General features: G+C 45.2%; 1 protein-coding gene and 1 non-coding gene across 8 annotated transcripts in view; both read left to right on the top strand.

Moving 5' to 3' along the window:
* SH3KBP1 (SH3 domain containing kinase binding protein 1) overlaps positions 1 to 15,551 on the top strand; it is a 361,405-nt gene that overhangs the window by 11,108 nt on the left and 334,746 nt on the right. The gene's annotated exons all lie outside the window — the stretch shown is intronic.
* Positions 7,460 to 7,523, top strand: MIR7206 (microRNA mir-7206). Its single transcript, NR_128396.1, is given in 1 exon segment — positions 7,460 to 7,523. It is a non-coding gene; the product is annotated as a microRNA mir-7206 (primary transcript).

Genomic DNA, 15,551 nt, shown 5'->3' with positions numbered 1-15,551 from the left:
CAACACACAGGCATTTCTGTAATTTTCCCCTCCTTTAATGTCCTGATTAATTGATGATGGGCGAACCTCTATCTAGCTGGGGAGTTTCCCCCCTGGAGATGTGCATTGGAGCGCTATGCCTAGTCCTTCCATCTGGTTTTGATGGAGGGATGGGTGGACTTCGGAAAAGTTCTCCAGGAGACTGCTCTATTGTCCTGAGGCTCAGCTGATCTGGGTTATTAATTGACAGAAACTTTGTCCTTTATCTTAACCCATCTAGGTGTTTTGTTTTGTTTTTTGACAGAGTCTCACTCTGTTGCCCAGGCTGGAGTGCAGTGGTGTGATCTCTGCTCACTGCAACCTGTGTCTCCCAGGTTCAAGTGATTCTCCTGCCTTGGCCTTCTGAGTAGCTGGGATTATAGGCACCCGGCCACCATGGCCAGCTGATTTTTTTGTATTTTTAGCAGAGATGGGGTTTCACCATGTTGGCCAGACTGGTCTGGAACTCCTGCCTCAGGTGATCCACCTGCCTCAGCCCCCCAAAGTGCTAGGGTTACAGGCGTGAGCTACCACACCTGGCCTTAACCCAGCTGGGTTTTGAACTCAGGAACAGTCTTCCCACTCTCATGTCGTGTGTATAGTAAGGACTTTCTTCAAATGATAGAAGCCAAGCAGGGCCCACTAACCTGAGCAAAAAGGATGCTTATTCTGGGGCCGCAGGGACCTCTCGTGCAACCCAAGGGTGCCTGCTGGAGGAGCCGAACCCCAAGAAACAGCAGCTGGAGCTAGGTGTGGGCTGGCTGCCCAGCGTGCCCTCTGGCCACGCTTCCTCCCTGTCCCCTTTCTTCTGTGTGACTTGTTCATGGGGCACATGCCACAGTTCCAAATGCCTGTTAAGTGTCACTTGATTTGGTCCCAGTTCCACATTTTTGCTTGTGAGAATGAGCCCACTGGAGCCAATGTCTCCCCCCAGCCCACCCTCCATATACACAGGTGGCTGCTCCGTGCCCACATCAATGGTGGGTGGGAGGTGCTCAGTTCCAGTCTTGGCGTAAATGTTGAAGGAAGGCGCATGGAGGACCCAAATGAAGCCCTGCCCCATGGAGGAGGGGGTGCTACGGGCCGGCCTCGGGCCAGGCACTGTCAGTGAGGATGCTAGACCGCCTGCCAGTGTCGGTGCTCATTTTCCCTGTCCTCCTCTTGACAAAGGGGTGACTGATGTGAGGCCGCGTGGCCTCTCCTGTGCTCTAGCCATCCAGGATGTTCATTCCATCCTCACAGAGTCCCTTCCATGAGGCTCCCTGAGGAAGGGCCCTTGTCGGAGCTGAGAACAGTTGTGCTTCAGAGTAATGGGGCTATTTTCATCCTTTAAGCTGCTGAACTGTGTGACTAAGCTCCGTGTCACCTATTGAGTTGGCGGCCCTTAAAAAGTGTGTCTGTGCCTCGGGGGCCCTTGGATAGGTTGGTGATAGCATGCCGTGGGGGAAGGGTACAGTTGTGACATCGTCTGGCTCTTTTAGGGAACCTGTGGGTTTTTAAATGGAGGAAGAGATGTAGACATTGTAAAAAACAACCACCGCCTGACGAGTTAACCCCTGAGGTAGAGATGCGCTCCAGAAAGTGGCCGGGGGCTCTTGCGCTAATGCCTATCTCCTCCCTTCTGCCTTCTCCCTCTCTTTTTCTCCTCTCTCTCCCCCTACCTTTTCTCTCTCTGCTCTCTCTTCGTCCCCTCACCCTTTCTCCCATCCCTCACTCCCCTTCACCCTGTCTCCCTCACTTTCTCTCATCCAGATCCATCTCCCCTACCCTCTCTTTGTCCCCTCATCTCTCTCCCATTCCCCTGCACCCCCTCTCCCCTTCCACCCTCTTTTCCCCACCCCTTCTCCCCACACCTTCTCTTTCCCTCCCAGTCTCTCTCTCCTCACCCTCACTGTCCACCCCCAGCCTCCTGACCCTCCCCACTCCTGCTCTGCCTTCCTCTCAGCCCCTCTGTGTTTGGCCCCATTCCTCCCAGCCCGTTTCTCTTATTTTCTCTCCTCCTCACCCCTCCTCTCCTGGCCCCTGTGTCTTAACGCTTCTCATTGCCCACATCCCTTCTCCACTGCCCCCTTCTCCACACTTCCTCTCCTGTTCTTACTAAGCCCTTCTTCCTTTCTTCCTACCCCATCTCCCTCTCTTTTCTTACCCCTCAACACCCCCAGCCCCCCACTTCACCCCACTCTCTCTCCCTCTAACTCTTCCTCCCCTCTCTCCCATCCTCTCATCTGTCCCCAACCCCCCTTTTCTGTCTCTCTGCCCACTTCTTTCTCCCCCAACCCCAGCTCTCTCCCTGGAACCTCACTCTGGCCCCAGCGCCCACTGTCCTTCAACTCTTCTTCTCTCTTGCACTTCCTCCTCCTTCCCACATTCTCCCATTTCTTCCTTCAAACCCAGTATTGCTGCGTGCCTCAGATTTTCAATCCCAGAGGGCAGGAAGAGCCAGGGACAGGGTTACTGGCCTTCTCCAGCCCACAGCCAGCCATGGGTCCCTACTCTAGAACAACCACGATTTTTATTTTAATGTACTTCTTTTAGAGTTGTGTATATATATTATATATATATATATATCTTTTTGAGATGGAATCTCACTATGTTGCCCAGGCTGAAGTGCAATGGCATGACTTTGGCTCACTGCAACCTCCACCTCCCCAGCTCAATAGATTTTCCCGCCTCAGCCTCCCAAGAAGCGGAATTATAGGCACGCACCACTATGCCTGGATAATTTTTGTATTTTTAGCAGGGACAGGGTTTCATTGTGTTGTCCAGGCTGGTCTCGAACTCCTGGCCTCAAGTGATCCACCCACCTTAGCCTCCCAAAGTGCTGGGATTACATGTGTGAGCCACTGTGCCTGGCACTATTTCTTTTTTCTTATGAACTCCTCTTATTATCATCTTACTATCATTCCGAAATATTTTGGTGTATTTCTTTTTAGGTTTTTTTTTTTTTTTTTTGATAGAGTCTTGCTCTATCCCCTAGGCTGGAGTGCAGTAGCATGATCTCGGCTCACTGCAACCTCCGCCTCCTGGGTTCAAACAATTCTCCTGCCTTAACCTCTCGAGTAGTTGGGATTACAGGTGCCCACCATAACATCCAGCTAATTTTTTGTATTTTTAGTAGAGACAGGGGCTCACCATGTTGGCCAGCCTGGTCTCGAACTCCTGACCTCAGGTGATCCATCTGCCTCGGCCTCCCAAAGTGCTGGGATTACAGGTGTGAGCCACCATGCCCAGCCAGGGTTTTTACTATTAATATATACTTGTTGCTATATGTACATGTATTTTATATATACATATGCATATTTATGTGTATATATATGTCTTTGTTTTTTTCTCACTTCATAGTCATCTTTGAAGCCAGTGTTTTTAGTTGCTGAGTATTTGAGTTCATACATCTTAATGTATGTAACTATTTCCCTGTCATTTGAGCATTTAGGTAGTTTCTATGATCTTGATATTATATAGATGAGGATGTGATGGACATATGTCCCCTTTCTATCCTGTAAGGAAATCACGTTGTAGACAGGGTGGCATTTTATATCCATTCTTTAATCTCCGTAGATTCCCATATGACTGGACTGGCCCCTGATGATGAGAAGCAAGAGGAGTTCAGTCCAGGGGGATTGGCACATGGGAATTGGCAGGGTACTTGTCCTCCATGTGTTTGCTTTTAGTTTTAGTTCTAGAAACTCTACTCATATGGCTTATCATCCCTTTTATATGTGCGCTGTGTGTGTGTGTGTGTGTGTGAGAGAGAGAGAGAGAGGTGTGTGTGTGTGTGTGTGTGTGTGAGAGAGAGAGAGAGAGGATGTGTGTGTGTGTGTGTGTGTGTGAGAGAGAGAGAGAGGAGAGATGGAGACAGATCAACTGATACTTCTTTTTTTTTTTTTGAGACAGAGTCTCACTCTGTCGCCCAGGCTGGAGTGCAGTGGAGCGATCTCGGCTCACTGCAAGCTCTGTCTCCCAGGTTCACGCCATTCTACTACCTCAGCCTCCCAAGTAGCTGGGACTACAGGCGCCTGCCACACGCCCAGCTAATTTTTTGTATTTTTTTAAGTAGAGATGAGGTTTCACTATGTTAGCCAGGATGGTCTCGATCTCCTCACCTCGTGATCTGCCCGCCCCTGCCTCCCAAAGTGCTGGGATTAAAGGTGTGAGCCACCGTGCCCGGTCACCATTCTTTTACCTGACTGGCATTTAAAGGAATTTTATTTCCCAGAACTGTAGGGAAAACTGTGTCCTGAAGGCGGTGAGCCATCCATGTGACTTCATGTTTGGCTGAGATAGGGTCCAGCTCCCATGCTGGCAAGGGAAAGGTCATGACTATAATAATCCCCTTGTGGTTTCTAGCTTAGCTTTGTGTCATCATGCACTCCTCTGAAAAAATTGTGTTTTTAGCTTTAAAGGGCACCAAGTAAGGGTGGCTAGAACCCCCAGGAGCCAGGCTGGATGAACCATCTCAATGCCTTGGCCTTTTTAATTCATCACTTTCAGTAATGGACAGGATTGTGGAAAGTATTCATTCTTCAGCCACCAAGTGTACATCAAATGTCAGCTCATGTACCTGGGAAAAAAATTAGTTGAATATTTATGATGCCGTCTCGGGGCAAGTTTCGGTGAAAGTTCTAAAGTTCATGATAATAAATGTTAGAAAGCATTGGTAGCTAAATATGTACCATATACTTTCTCCCTTTGGTATCTTTTCAAATTGTGAATATAACCTGACTTGAATTTGTAGGACAAACAAAACAGTTGACTCAATACTGCTGTATGTTGGAATTCAATTAAATTCTCTAAGTGTTTATTGAGTGCCTGTTAAGTATAAGATCTGATAACCGGGGGAACTCCTCAAAGACATCTCGAGTTTCACTCAATTATTCATTTTTCTTAACTTTCATTTCCCTAATTGGGAGAAGATTGTGATGTGGTCATTTTATGAACCGCCCAACGGAATAAGCAGTTAAACCAAAGGGTGTTTGAGAAAGTTCTGTTTATCCAGAAAGAAGGAAAGATATAAATTTTAGCAACACACATCAAATTAGAAGACAACTTTCTGAGATAGAAAAATGTCTAGTCAGTCTCTGAAACTCCCTCCTCACTGGTAGTTTAGAGAGGAACAAAACAGAATGGGGTTTCTCAAATGAGTGCTGAAGTTCCCCTTACAAGGAAAACATTTCCCAAGAATTCCTGCTTTGCCTTAAACTCACTATCACGAAGATCAGCACTAACAGGAGACACGGTGGTGTGCTTCGGCCGTGAGGTTGTTGCTTGGTGATGTGACAGGCACATACTGCTTGCTCTGGTGCAGTCTTTTGTGTTCACTTGGTTCTCCCGTCTCTTTTCTCTCTTCAAACCACTGTGAGAATCCCTTCATACAGTTCTTTCTGAGGCCTTCTCATGTGGTGCTACATGTTAAAATCAGTTCTGGAAGCTGATATGATAGTTGATGTCATGTCTGTCTATGCCATCAAACATCATTATAAAATGTATAGTAGTGGGCTGGGCATGGTGGCTCATGCTTCTAATCCCACCACTTTGGGAGGACAAGGCCAGAGGATCATTTGAGCCCAGGAGTTCGAGACCAGCCTGGGCAACATGGCGATACCCTGTCTCTATTTTAAAAATACAGAAAATTAGTCAGGCATGGTGGCACGTGCCTGTAGTCCTAGCCACCCAGGAGACTGAGGTGGGAGGATCACCTGAGCCCGACAGGTCGAGGCTGCAGTGAGCCATGATCATGCCGCTGCACTCCAGCCTGGGCGACAGAGTGAGACCCCCAGCTCAGAAAAAAAAAGAAAGAAAGAAAGAAAGAAATGTGTAGTAGTGGACTCATCTTTTGATGTAAGAACTAAAACACTGTGCTCCAGCTCTGTCCCCTCCCTCCCCTTTCCCTAGTGGAAGCAACCACCCTAAGTCTTTTTAGAATCATCTTTCTTCTTTTTTAAGAAATAATTTTATCGTTTCCATATGTATCTCTTAAAAACAAACATACTGTCTGGTTTTGCTTGTTTTTGGTTTTATAAAACTGGGACCGAAACTGCAGAGACTTGTGACTTGCTTGTTGTCTCTGATTTTGCAGTTCATGTGTTTTTCCTGTCTGGTATTCCATTGTTTGAACATGCCACTGTGTACTTACCCTTTCTCCCCCGATGGACTTTTGCTTTGCTTCCAGTTTTTTGCTGCTATGTACAGACTTCCCATCACCATTTGAATAAATGTCTCTGGTGTATGTGTGAGGTGTATTTTTTTAAAGGTTCATAACAAGGAGTGGTTTTGCTGGATTTTAAGTTGCTGGATTTCCAAAGTGTTGTGCCAGTATATGTTCTCAAGAATTGAGTGAATGAACAAACTAATGAATGAAGAAGATAACATATTCATGGAAGGAGAGAGTATATGAATATTCAGCTTTAGACGAGAATGCCTAATTGATTTTCAAAATATGTGTTCCCAGAGTGTAAACATCTCTGCTGCTCCCTATTCTCACCAATATTTGGTATCACAGATATACTGGGACATAGACTAAACTGCCATCACAGAGACCCCAAAACAGCATAGCTGTTTCCCTCTCAGGCTATGACCATTGGACTGGTCAGAGTGAGTGAATTGCTTTGCTCAGGTTCCTTCTCTCTTGTGGACATGGTTGGAGCTGGCTCACCAGCACTGTGTCCACCTTCCAGCCCATGGCAGAGGGAAGTAGACGGGGAGTAGCTTCTCTTTGTTAAGGACATGACCTGGAAACTGCTCACATCACTTCCACCCACACCCCATTGCAAAGAACTTAGCTACAGACTCACACCCAGCTGCAGGTGAGTCTGAGGAAACAGGCTCCAGCTGTGTAACCATGTGCCCAGCAAAAGCTGAAGGCAGAGGAGTATTAGTTTCCTATTTCTGCTGTAATAAATTACCACAAATGTAATGGCTGCAAACAACATACATTTATTATATTCTAGTTTGTGAAATCAGAAGTCCAGAATGGGTGGGCAGGGCTGAGTACCTTCTGGAGGGGAGGATCCCTTTCCTTACCTTTTGCAGCTTCTGAAGGTCATCTGCATGACTTGGCTTCTGGCCTCTTCCTCACATCACCCTGACCCCTCCTCCCTTCATCTCATTTCCTTTTCCAGCTTTTCCATCTTTTAAAGATCCGTGTGATTACACTGGGATCTGCCAGTTAATTCAGGATACTGTCCTCATCTCAAGATCCTTAATCAAATCTGTGAAGTCCCTTTAGCCACGTTATGTAACATATTCACAGGTTTGGGGAATTAGGACATGGACATACTTTGCAGGCATTGGGGAGCATTATTCTGTTTACCATGGGGGGAGGGATGGGTTCTACAGACAGTCCCTGACTTATAATGGGTTGATTAAATGGTTTTCTGATTTTACAATGGTGGAAAAATGACATGCATCCAGCACATTCCTGATCATGTCCTCATAAACCCATCGTGAGTTGAAAATATCCTAAGTCAAAAGTGCATTTACAACTTAGGATATTTTCAACTCATGATGGGTTTATGCAGGTGTAGCCCCGTGGTTAGTTGAGAAGCATCTGTATTTTTTAAAAGAGGAAGGGGATAATGGGTACTAGAGAGAATGATCAGTTTCTGCCATATCATACCATCACATTTTTGCCAATCACATGGCTGTGGATATATTTTAAGTGTTAAGTTGTCAGAACTGGTGAATTTGCTGAAGGGAGGACTTTGTTTTCTGATACTTTGTGATTGTCAGGATTCAAATGTTGAAGTAATCCTAAAAAACAAAGCATATTTTTGGGGTCTTTCTCATGAGTGACAATTTCATCCATCAGTCTTCTGTTTGCCACAGTCCTTTTGCAGAGGGCATTCCCATCCACTGTTGTACTTGTAGCTTCCTCAGCGAAGCTGACAGAGCAGCTAGCATCCCTAGGATTAAATGACAAAGATCCCGGTGCACAGTAGGGGCCCAGATGTGTTACAAATAAACAATAACAAAAGCCCACACTAGCACATCGTGCCCAGAGCCCTCTTGTGTGTGATAATCACCTCATCATACATTACATGCACATAGTAGGTAGACAAATCAAACCCTCCTTTCCTAATACCCTCTTGCCCTCCAGCTTGCTGTGGACTGGACGTTCGTATCCCCCTCTTATTCATTCCTGTGTTGCAGCCCTAATCCCTCATGTTGTGTTATTTGGAGATGAGGTCTTTGGGAAGTCATTACAGGTCCCTATTCCTTTAGGCAGCTCGATTTAGAAGTCTTTATTCTTTTTTCTTTCATCAATTGCTTTCCTCTGATAATGGGGGAGAGTAAGTCATTAATTTGTCAAATTTATGTGCACTCATTTTTGTATATAAGATAGGACAAACTTTCTGTGGTGATAACTTAGGAGTCTGCAGGGGCCAGCAAGACTCATTTGTCCTTTGCTGGATCCAGCAGCACCATCCTCGGCCCCTTTTCATTGCCTCCCTGGGCTTCGCTAAGACTGTGCTTGGACCCTTCCTTCCCTCCATGTTGTCCTAGGCCCTGTCTTGAGAAATCTTGGCTCTCAGCCTGGAGCTGACAAATTCTTGCTTAGGAGGTGGAAGAGAATCGCATGTCTGACTAAAATAATTCATACACACTGCAGTTGCAATTTCACTTTCCTGGGGTTTATAAACAGGAAGACGCCACCAATTGGGGATGAGTTATTTATTTTTGAGGGGGGATCGTGAGACATCTTATTTATCTTTGTTTTACTTGGTCTGCTGGAAAATGCAAGGAAATCCGATTTGTTGTAGCCAGACATAATTCCCTCTTCCCTTTCCTCCCTCCCCACCCGTAACTTGGCTGCTTCCTGAAGCACAGGAGAAGGGTCACCACTTGAGGAGAAGGCGCATGCTGGTTCAGGAAGCCCCAGCAGGGACTGCAAGGACTCCAAAAATTATGCTCTGTGAGCACTAGTTTCCCCGGTGCCCAGGCCAAGACCACAGCCTTCTCAGGTCTTCTTGTCTATGCTGGTATCACTATGCCTGGCACAGTGTCTCACCAACAGGCAGCAAAAGAAAAATATTTGTTGAAAGAGTGAAAACAACATATGACTTTAATGCCAGCCTCATTTTCCCCAACCAGTTCAAAAATTGATATTTAATTTTGCATATTGATTTCTGCTCAAATGCATGTTGCCTATGGTTGGGGCGACCGAGAAAGCCAGCACTACTCAGTCTTCCCTACTCTTGGCCTTATCGTGTTGTAAGGTTTGTTTACGTTTAGATAGCATTTCTCTCAAGAGGCCTAAAAAATAGATAAAATCATCAGTGACGCCATCCATGGGAGAATTTTGGCAACACAACAGCATTTGTGCCTAGACCACTTCTGCTGTATGTATGAGAATCTTTCTGTGGCCTTTGATTAGCCATTAACAGAAATTTCTTTTTGTTTGTTTGTTTGTTTGTTTGTTTGTTTCTTTCTTTCTTTCTTCCTTTCTTCCTTTCTTCCTTCCTTTCTTTCTTTCTTTCTTCCTTTCTTCCTTTCTTCCTTTCCTTTCTTTTCTTTCTTTCAACGGGATCTCACTCTGTTGCCCAGGCTAGAGTGCAGTGGTACCATCATGGCTCATTGTACCCTCAAACTCCTGGGCTCAAGTGATCTTCCTGCCTCAGCCTCCCAAGTAGCTGGGACCACAGGTGCGCACCACCATACCTGCCTAATATTTTTATGTTTTTTGTAGGGATGGAGGTCTCGTTATGTTGCCCAGGCTGGTCTCTAACTCCCGGCATCTTGACCTCCCAAAGTGCTGCAATTACAGGAATGAGCCACCACACCCAGCCCTCAGAAGTTTCTTTTGCATTGAACTTGCCAAGAAAAGACCCATTTATGATCAGCCCCTTGTAAAGCGCGTGCCCTGTCTTCAGGGTAGCTGAGGGGCTAGCTTGTTATACTGTCCCCTCCAAAGTTTCCCTGCCATGGTTCTACCATAGAAGAAATCTTCTTTATCTTCCTTAGTTGTGGTCAGCTTTCAGGCTTGCCACACTTCCTCCTGGGTGAGTAAAGAGGCACATCTGGGCGCCCTGGGTTGGGCGCAGTAGATTTGAGATAAGGGAGCCAGAGTGCTCATTTCTGCAGCAGGGCTCTCATCCTGCATTTTAGGGAAGTGTCTCTGGCCCCCTGCAGTGCAAGATGTTTTTCTTCTTTTTTCCTCTTGCTTTATGTTAGCTTGAACCAGTCCCTGGTGTTTTGCTTCAGGATGCTTTTCTTCCTCCCTAGGGAGTAATTGCTTAGAAAATGCCCTCCTGTCAAAACCATAAAGTCTTCAATATCATAAATTGGTAGTGGAAACTCCTCCATCATCTGGCTTAATATTTGAACCATTGCTAATGGCTAAGAGACTGCAGCATGATGGTGGGTCCCTTTGGAAGCCTGTTGGGTCAACTGGGGTGTTGGCTGTCTCCTTTGGTCAGTGTGTGTACAGTCATTTGGGGACCAGCCCATTTATCGCAGGCACTTCAATCTTTTAATGCTCTCACGCTTTGAAGAATTATAGGAGCCATATGCCGCTTCCCAGGTAACCGAGACTTGCTAAAAATAGAGCTTAAATGGCCCCACTGTTCTGGCATTGGAAATCGTTGCTTTTTATTTTTAGGCCAGCTTGTGTGATCCGTAACTACTTTCAAGCCTGAGCAATAAGAATCACTGAGCAAGACCTTTGTCAGTTGAACACTGTTAAGGTTTGAACCTCCACTCCCAGCTAGTTGGAAGGAGAATCCAAATCTATTGAAATAGGGAGTGCTGACCTCCACATGGCTCCCCTCCTCCACCTCCACCCTCTATTAAGCAGGATTCTGTTTCACTGTGGGTTTAGGGTACTTACCACAAAAAAAATACGTTGCAAAGAATGAATTCTGGCTGTGAGTTTATGGCACCAGCCAAACAACCAGAACAGATTGGCATAAAACAGCTTTGAGGCCATTAAAGAACACCACCAAGGCCGAGACCCACGCACTGTGGATTTTGGGTGGTCTGAAATGGAAATTGTCATCACCATACTTAGATGCAGATTAATGCATTAAATGATAAATAAGAATAGGCCTAACTTCCATTGCTCATTTCATAAGTAATAGTCTCATTTTACTATCCCCATTCTTGCCCACCTTCAGTTACAGAAATAACTCTGAGTGGGTTTGCTTTTTAAAGATCTGTGTCAAGCAGATACCTCACAAAAATGGCACAGGCAAAGTGTTCTATTTAGAAGTTGCCCTGTGACACAAAACCACAGTGTGTTTTCTGTCCTTGGGCACTGGTTTCTTTGGACGTAAGTGCTAGGGGCATGGCGCTGGCCTTCCGGGGGAAGTGACTTGAAAGTGCTGTGGGCTCCGCATAGAGAGTTTTACTTCATTAACAGTCGCTTATCCGTCAGGTCCAGAAGACGCAACGGTGGTACTGGTAACCGGGTATATTCGTTTCCTGTTGTTGCCCTAACAAATTACCATAAAATGAGTGGCTTAAAACAACACAGATTTTACTGTCTTACAGTTCTGTAGGTCAGAAGTTTGATGTGGGTCTCCCTGGGCTAAAATCAAAGTGCCGACTGGGCTGCATTCCTTTTTGGAAACTCTTAAGGAAAATCCCATTCCCTTCCATTTCCCATCTTCTAGAGGCAGCCCGTATTCCTTGACTCATGGCCCCTTCCTCCATCTTCAAAGTCACCAACAGTGACCCAGGTCTTTTTCAGGTTGTGTCACTTGATCTTCTCTCCTGTGCCCTGCTCTGCTTTTAAGAACCCTTGTGGGTACATTGGGTCCATCTGGATAATCCAGGCAACTCTTCCTTTTGTAGGGCCAGCTGATGAGCAACCTTAATTCCATCTGCAACTTTCATTCCCTTTTGCTTGGGATTGGGATGTGGGCATCTTTGCAGGGGGTGGGGGGTGTTGTTCTGCCAACCCACAACAGGGACTTTGTTTTCCTAAATCTCCATGTCAAGTAGGGCCAAAGGGGCAATCATTTTGGTGGCAGCCTACGTGGAAGATGGCTTCTATATTTGCAGAGTTTCAGGAAGTCGAGAGGGTTTCTCTTAGACCACTGGACGGTGAAGTTTGTCAGATACGTTGTTTCTCTGTAGGGTTGTCCTGGAGTTTTGATGATCCCAGCTGAGACTCTTACTGGGGCTGCTAGAGCCTGGGGATGGACGGCCGTGAGGGGGAGCGGGGAGTTAGGATGACTGGTAGCAGCTGGGCTGGCCAGCGAGCGAGGAATGAGGAAGCAGGGGGATGAGGACAGGAAATGATAGACAAGTCTGCCCCTTGGGAGAAAGAAAATAGAAGATGGGGTTGATTACATCTGGCCCCAAAGAAAATAAAAGCATGGGCCTTTTTGTTTGTAGGCTTTGTGATTGATTCTACTGTTGAGTCAACTTAGACGCTGGGCTAAACAAATTTATTTGCTCACTTTTTGGACATCCAGTGCACTCTTGACACTAAAAGCCTCAGGGGTTCAGTGTGGCCACTTGCGGGTTGGGGGGTGTTGGGTGTCACTGCCCAAACAACTCTCTCTGGAGAGAGCAGCAGCCCAGCTGGGGACCTCATCCCAGGAGGGCTCTGCTCTGGGAAATGTAAACCCTTCTGGCACAGACTTACAGAGGCTTAAATGTGTTCTCAAGAATTCTAACAAGTAATCTGTTGTGAACTTAAACTGGTTTGGACTTTGAAGAATTGACAAGTTCTTTTAAGAAATAGTACGTGGGAGCTTTGTGCATCCTTTCCCACGGTCCCATGACTGAGAGGTATGTTACAGTGAAAGCAAGTCTCAGACACGTTTTGGCCACTCATTCAGACACTTGTTAGTACGCAGGCATGAAGAGAGCCTTGCTTTAGCTGGGCATGGTGGCACATGCCTATAGTCCCCATTACTTGGGAGGCTGAGGTGGGAGGATTACTTGAGCCCAGGAGTTCAAGGCTGTAGTGAGCTGTGATCCTACACTGTACTCCAGCTTGGGCAACAGAGCAAGACCCTGTCTCTTTAAAAAAAAAAAAAGAGAGAGCGCCCTGCAGGCTGTTTTGTAAGCTCAGCAAAGCTTGAGCCCTCTGGCCAGGCCCCTTTTGGGAAAGAGATATTCAAGGCAGATGCCACTGTATTCCAGTGCCAGGATTCAGCTAACCCCCAGGGAGGGGACAGGGTCCTCCTCTAGTGGTTGACAATGGCCCCTGACAGTCCTGGGCCTCTTCTCTGAAGGGGGCAGACGGCTGTTATTTCTAGATTCTTCTGTGCAGTTCTTCTGAGGATGGAGATGGTGGCACAATATTTTCACCCAATTCCTAGAGCAGAGAGCCACTGCTTGTTTTCATCATGCTAATTAACCAACTCTGGTGCAAATGGACTCTGATTAGTCTTTCAAATGCTGATCCACCATCCCTGGAGTGCTTGTTTTTCATTTGGTTACTTCAGTTGTGAGCTGACCTCTTTTAGGGTAAGGATCAAAGCCAAGTAATACAGAGCTATATGAGGAGACTTCAACAAGTTCATGGAAAATGGGTATTATGAAAAAACTATGCATGGATTTACATTTTTTTTGCACCAAAATAAACTCACACTAACTTGGCTGTAACATGTCTAAATAGTATCTAGTTTGAGGCACTAAGAAAGATAAGACACCAGTTTGGAAAGAGCCGCTATCAGAGCAACATGAATTCTGCTAAAATTGAAGCAAGAACAAACATCAAACTTATAGTGAAGCTTGAGTGGAAGAATGGTGAAATCACTGATGCTTTACACAAAATTTATGGGGACAATATTCCAAAGAAATTAGCAGTTTACAAATAGATAACTCATTTTAAGAAAGGACAAAGCAATGTTGAAGATAAGGTCTGCAGTGGCAGACCATCCACATCAATTTTTGAGGAAAAAATTTATCTTGTTTATGCCCTAATAGAAGAGGACTGACAGTTAACAACAGAAACAATAGCCAACACCACAGACATCTCAATTGGTTCAGCTCACACAATTCTGACTGAAAAATTAAAACTGAGCAAATTCAATGGGCGCCAAAACCATTGCTCCCAGATCAGGTACAAACAAGAGCAGAGCTTCCAGTGGAAATTCTAAACAGGTGAGATCAAGATCATGAAGCATTTATTGGAAGAACTGTAATGGGAGATGAAACACGACTTTCCCAGTGCCATCCTGAAGACAAAGCACAATCAGAGCAATGGCTACCAAGAGGCAGAAGTGGTCCAGTCAAAGCAAAAGCAGTCAAGAGCAAAGGTCAGGGCAACAGTTTTTGGGGATGCTCCAGGCATGTTGCTTGTTGACTTCTTGGAGGGCCAAAGAACAGTAACTTCTGTTTATTATGACAGTGTTTTGAGAAAGTTAGAGCATGAGCAGAAAAACATCCAGGAACAGTTTACCCGAGAGTTCTTCACATGAGAGTGCTCCTGCTCATTCTCATTCCTCTTACCAAACAAGGGCAATTTTGTGAGAATTTTGAGGCGAAATCATTAGGCATCCACTTCACAGTCCTTATTTGGCTCTGACTCCTTTTTTGTCCTAATCTTTAAAAAAATCTGTAAAGATCACCTATTTTCTTCAGTTAATAATGTGAAAAAGACTGCACTGACATGGTTAAATTCCTAAGACCCTCAGTTCTTTAGGGATGAACTAAGTGGCTGATGTTATCACTTACAAAAGTGTCTTAACCTTGATGGAGATTATATTGATAAATAAAATTTATATTTATAATTTTATCTCTTAATTCTATTTTCCATGAACTTTCTGAAGTCCTCATATAGTACACTGTTTCTTTTTTAGTGTGGATTGCTATTTTTATTTATTTATTTTTTATTTTTATTTTATTTTGAGATGGAGTTTCGCTCTGTCGCCCAGGCTGGAGTGCAGTGGCATGATCTTGGCTCACTGCAAGCTCTGCCTCCTGGTTTCACGCCATTCTCCTGCCTCAGCCTCCCAAGTAGCTGGGACTACAGGCGCCTGCCACCACACCCGGCTAATGTTTTGTATTTTTTAGTACAGACGGGATTTCACCATGTTAGCCAGGATGGTCTCCATCTCCTGACCTCGTGATCCACCCGCCTCGGCCTCCCAAAGTGCTGGGATTACAGGTGTGAGCCACCGTGCCCAGCCTGCTATTTTTAATTTTAACTTTTTATTTTGAACAAACTTTAGACTTATGGAAAAGATGCAAAAATGGTATAGTTTCCATATATCCCTTTCCCAGCTTCCCATAATGTTATTATATAATCATAGTACTATTATTAGAATCAGGAAAACAACATTGCTATCATACTATATATCTAAATGCTATATGCTAAATACTGTACTATGCTATACTATATCTAATACTGCACTAAAGATCTTGTTTAATTTCATCAGGATTTCTGCTAAGGTCCTTTTTTTTCTTTTCTTTTTGTTCTGGGATCCTCTTCAGAATCCATGTTGCATTTAGTTATTTCTCCTAGTCTCCTGCAGTCTGTAACAGTTCCCCAGTCTTTCTTGTTTTTCATGACCTTGATGCTTTTGAAGAGTTATTTTGTTGATTATCCCTCAAATTGGGTTGGACTGGGGTTATGC

The sequence above is a fragment of the Macaca mulatta genome, chromosome X, assembly GCF_049350105.2.
Source record: "Macaca mulatta isolate MMU2019108-1 chromosome X, T2T-MMU8v2.0, whole genome shotgun sequence".
In the NCBI taxonomy this organism is placed as follows: Eukaryota; Metazoa; Chordata; class Mammalia; order Primates; family Cercopithecidae; genus Macaca; species Macaca mulatta.
The sequence above is the reverse complement of the archived record's forward strand: the minus strand, read 5'-3'. Positions and strand labels throughout refer to the sequence as shown.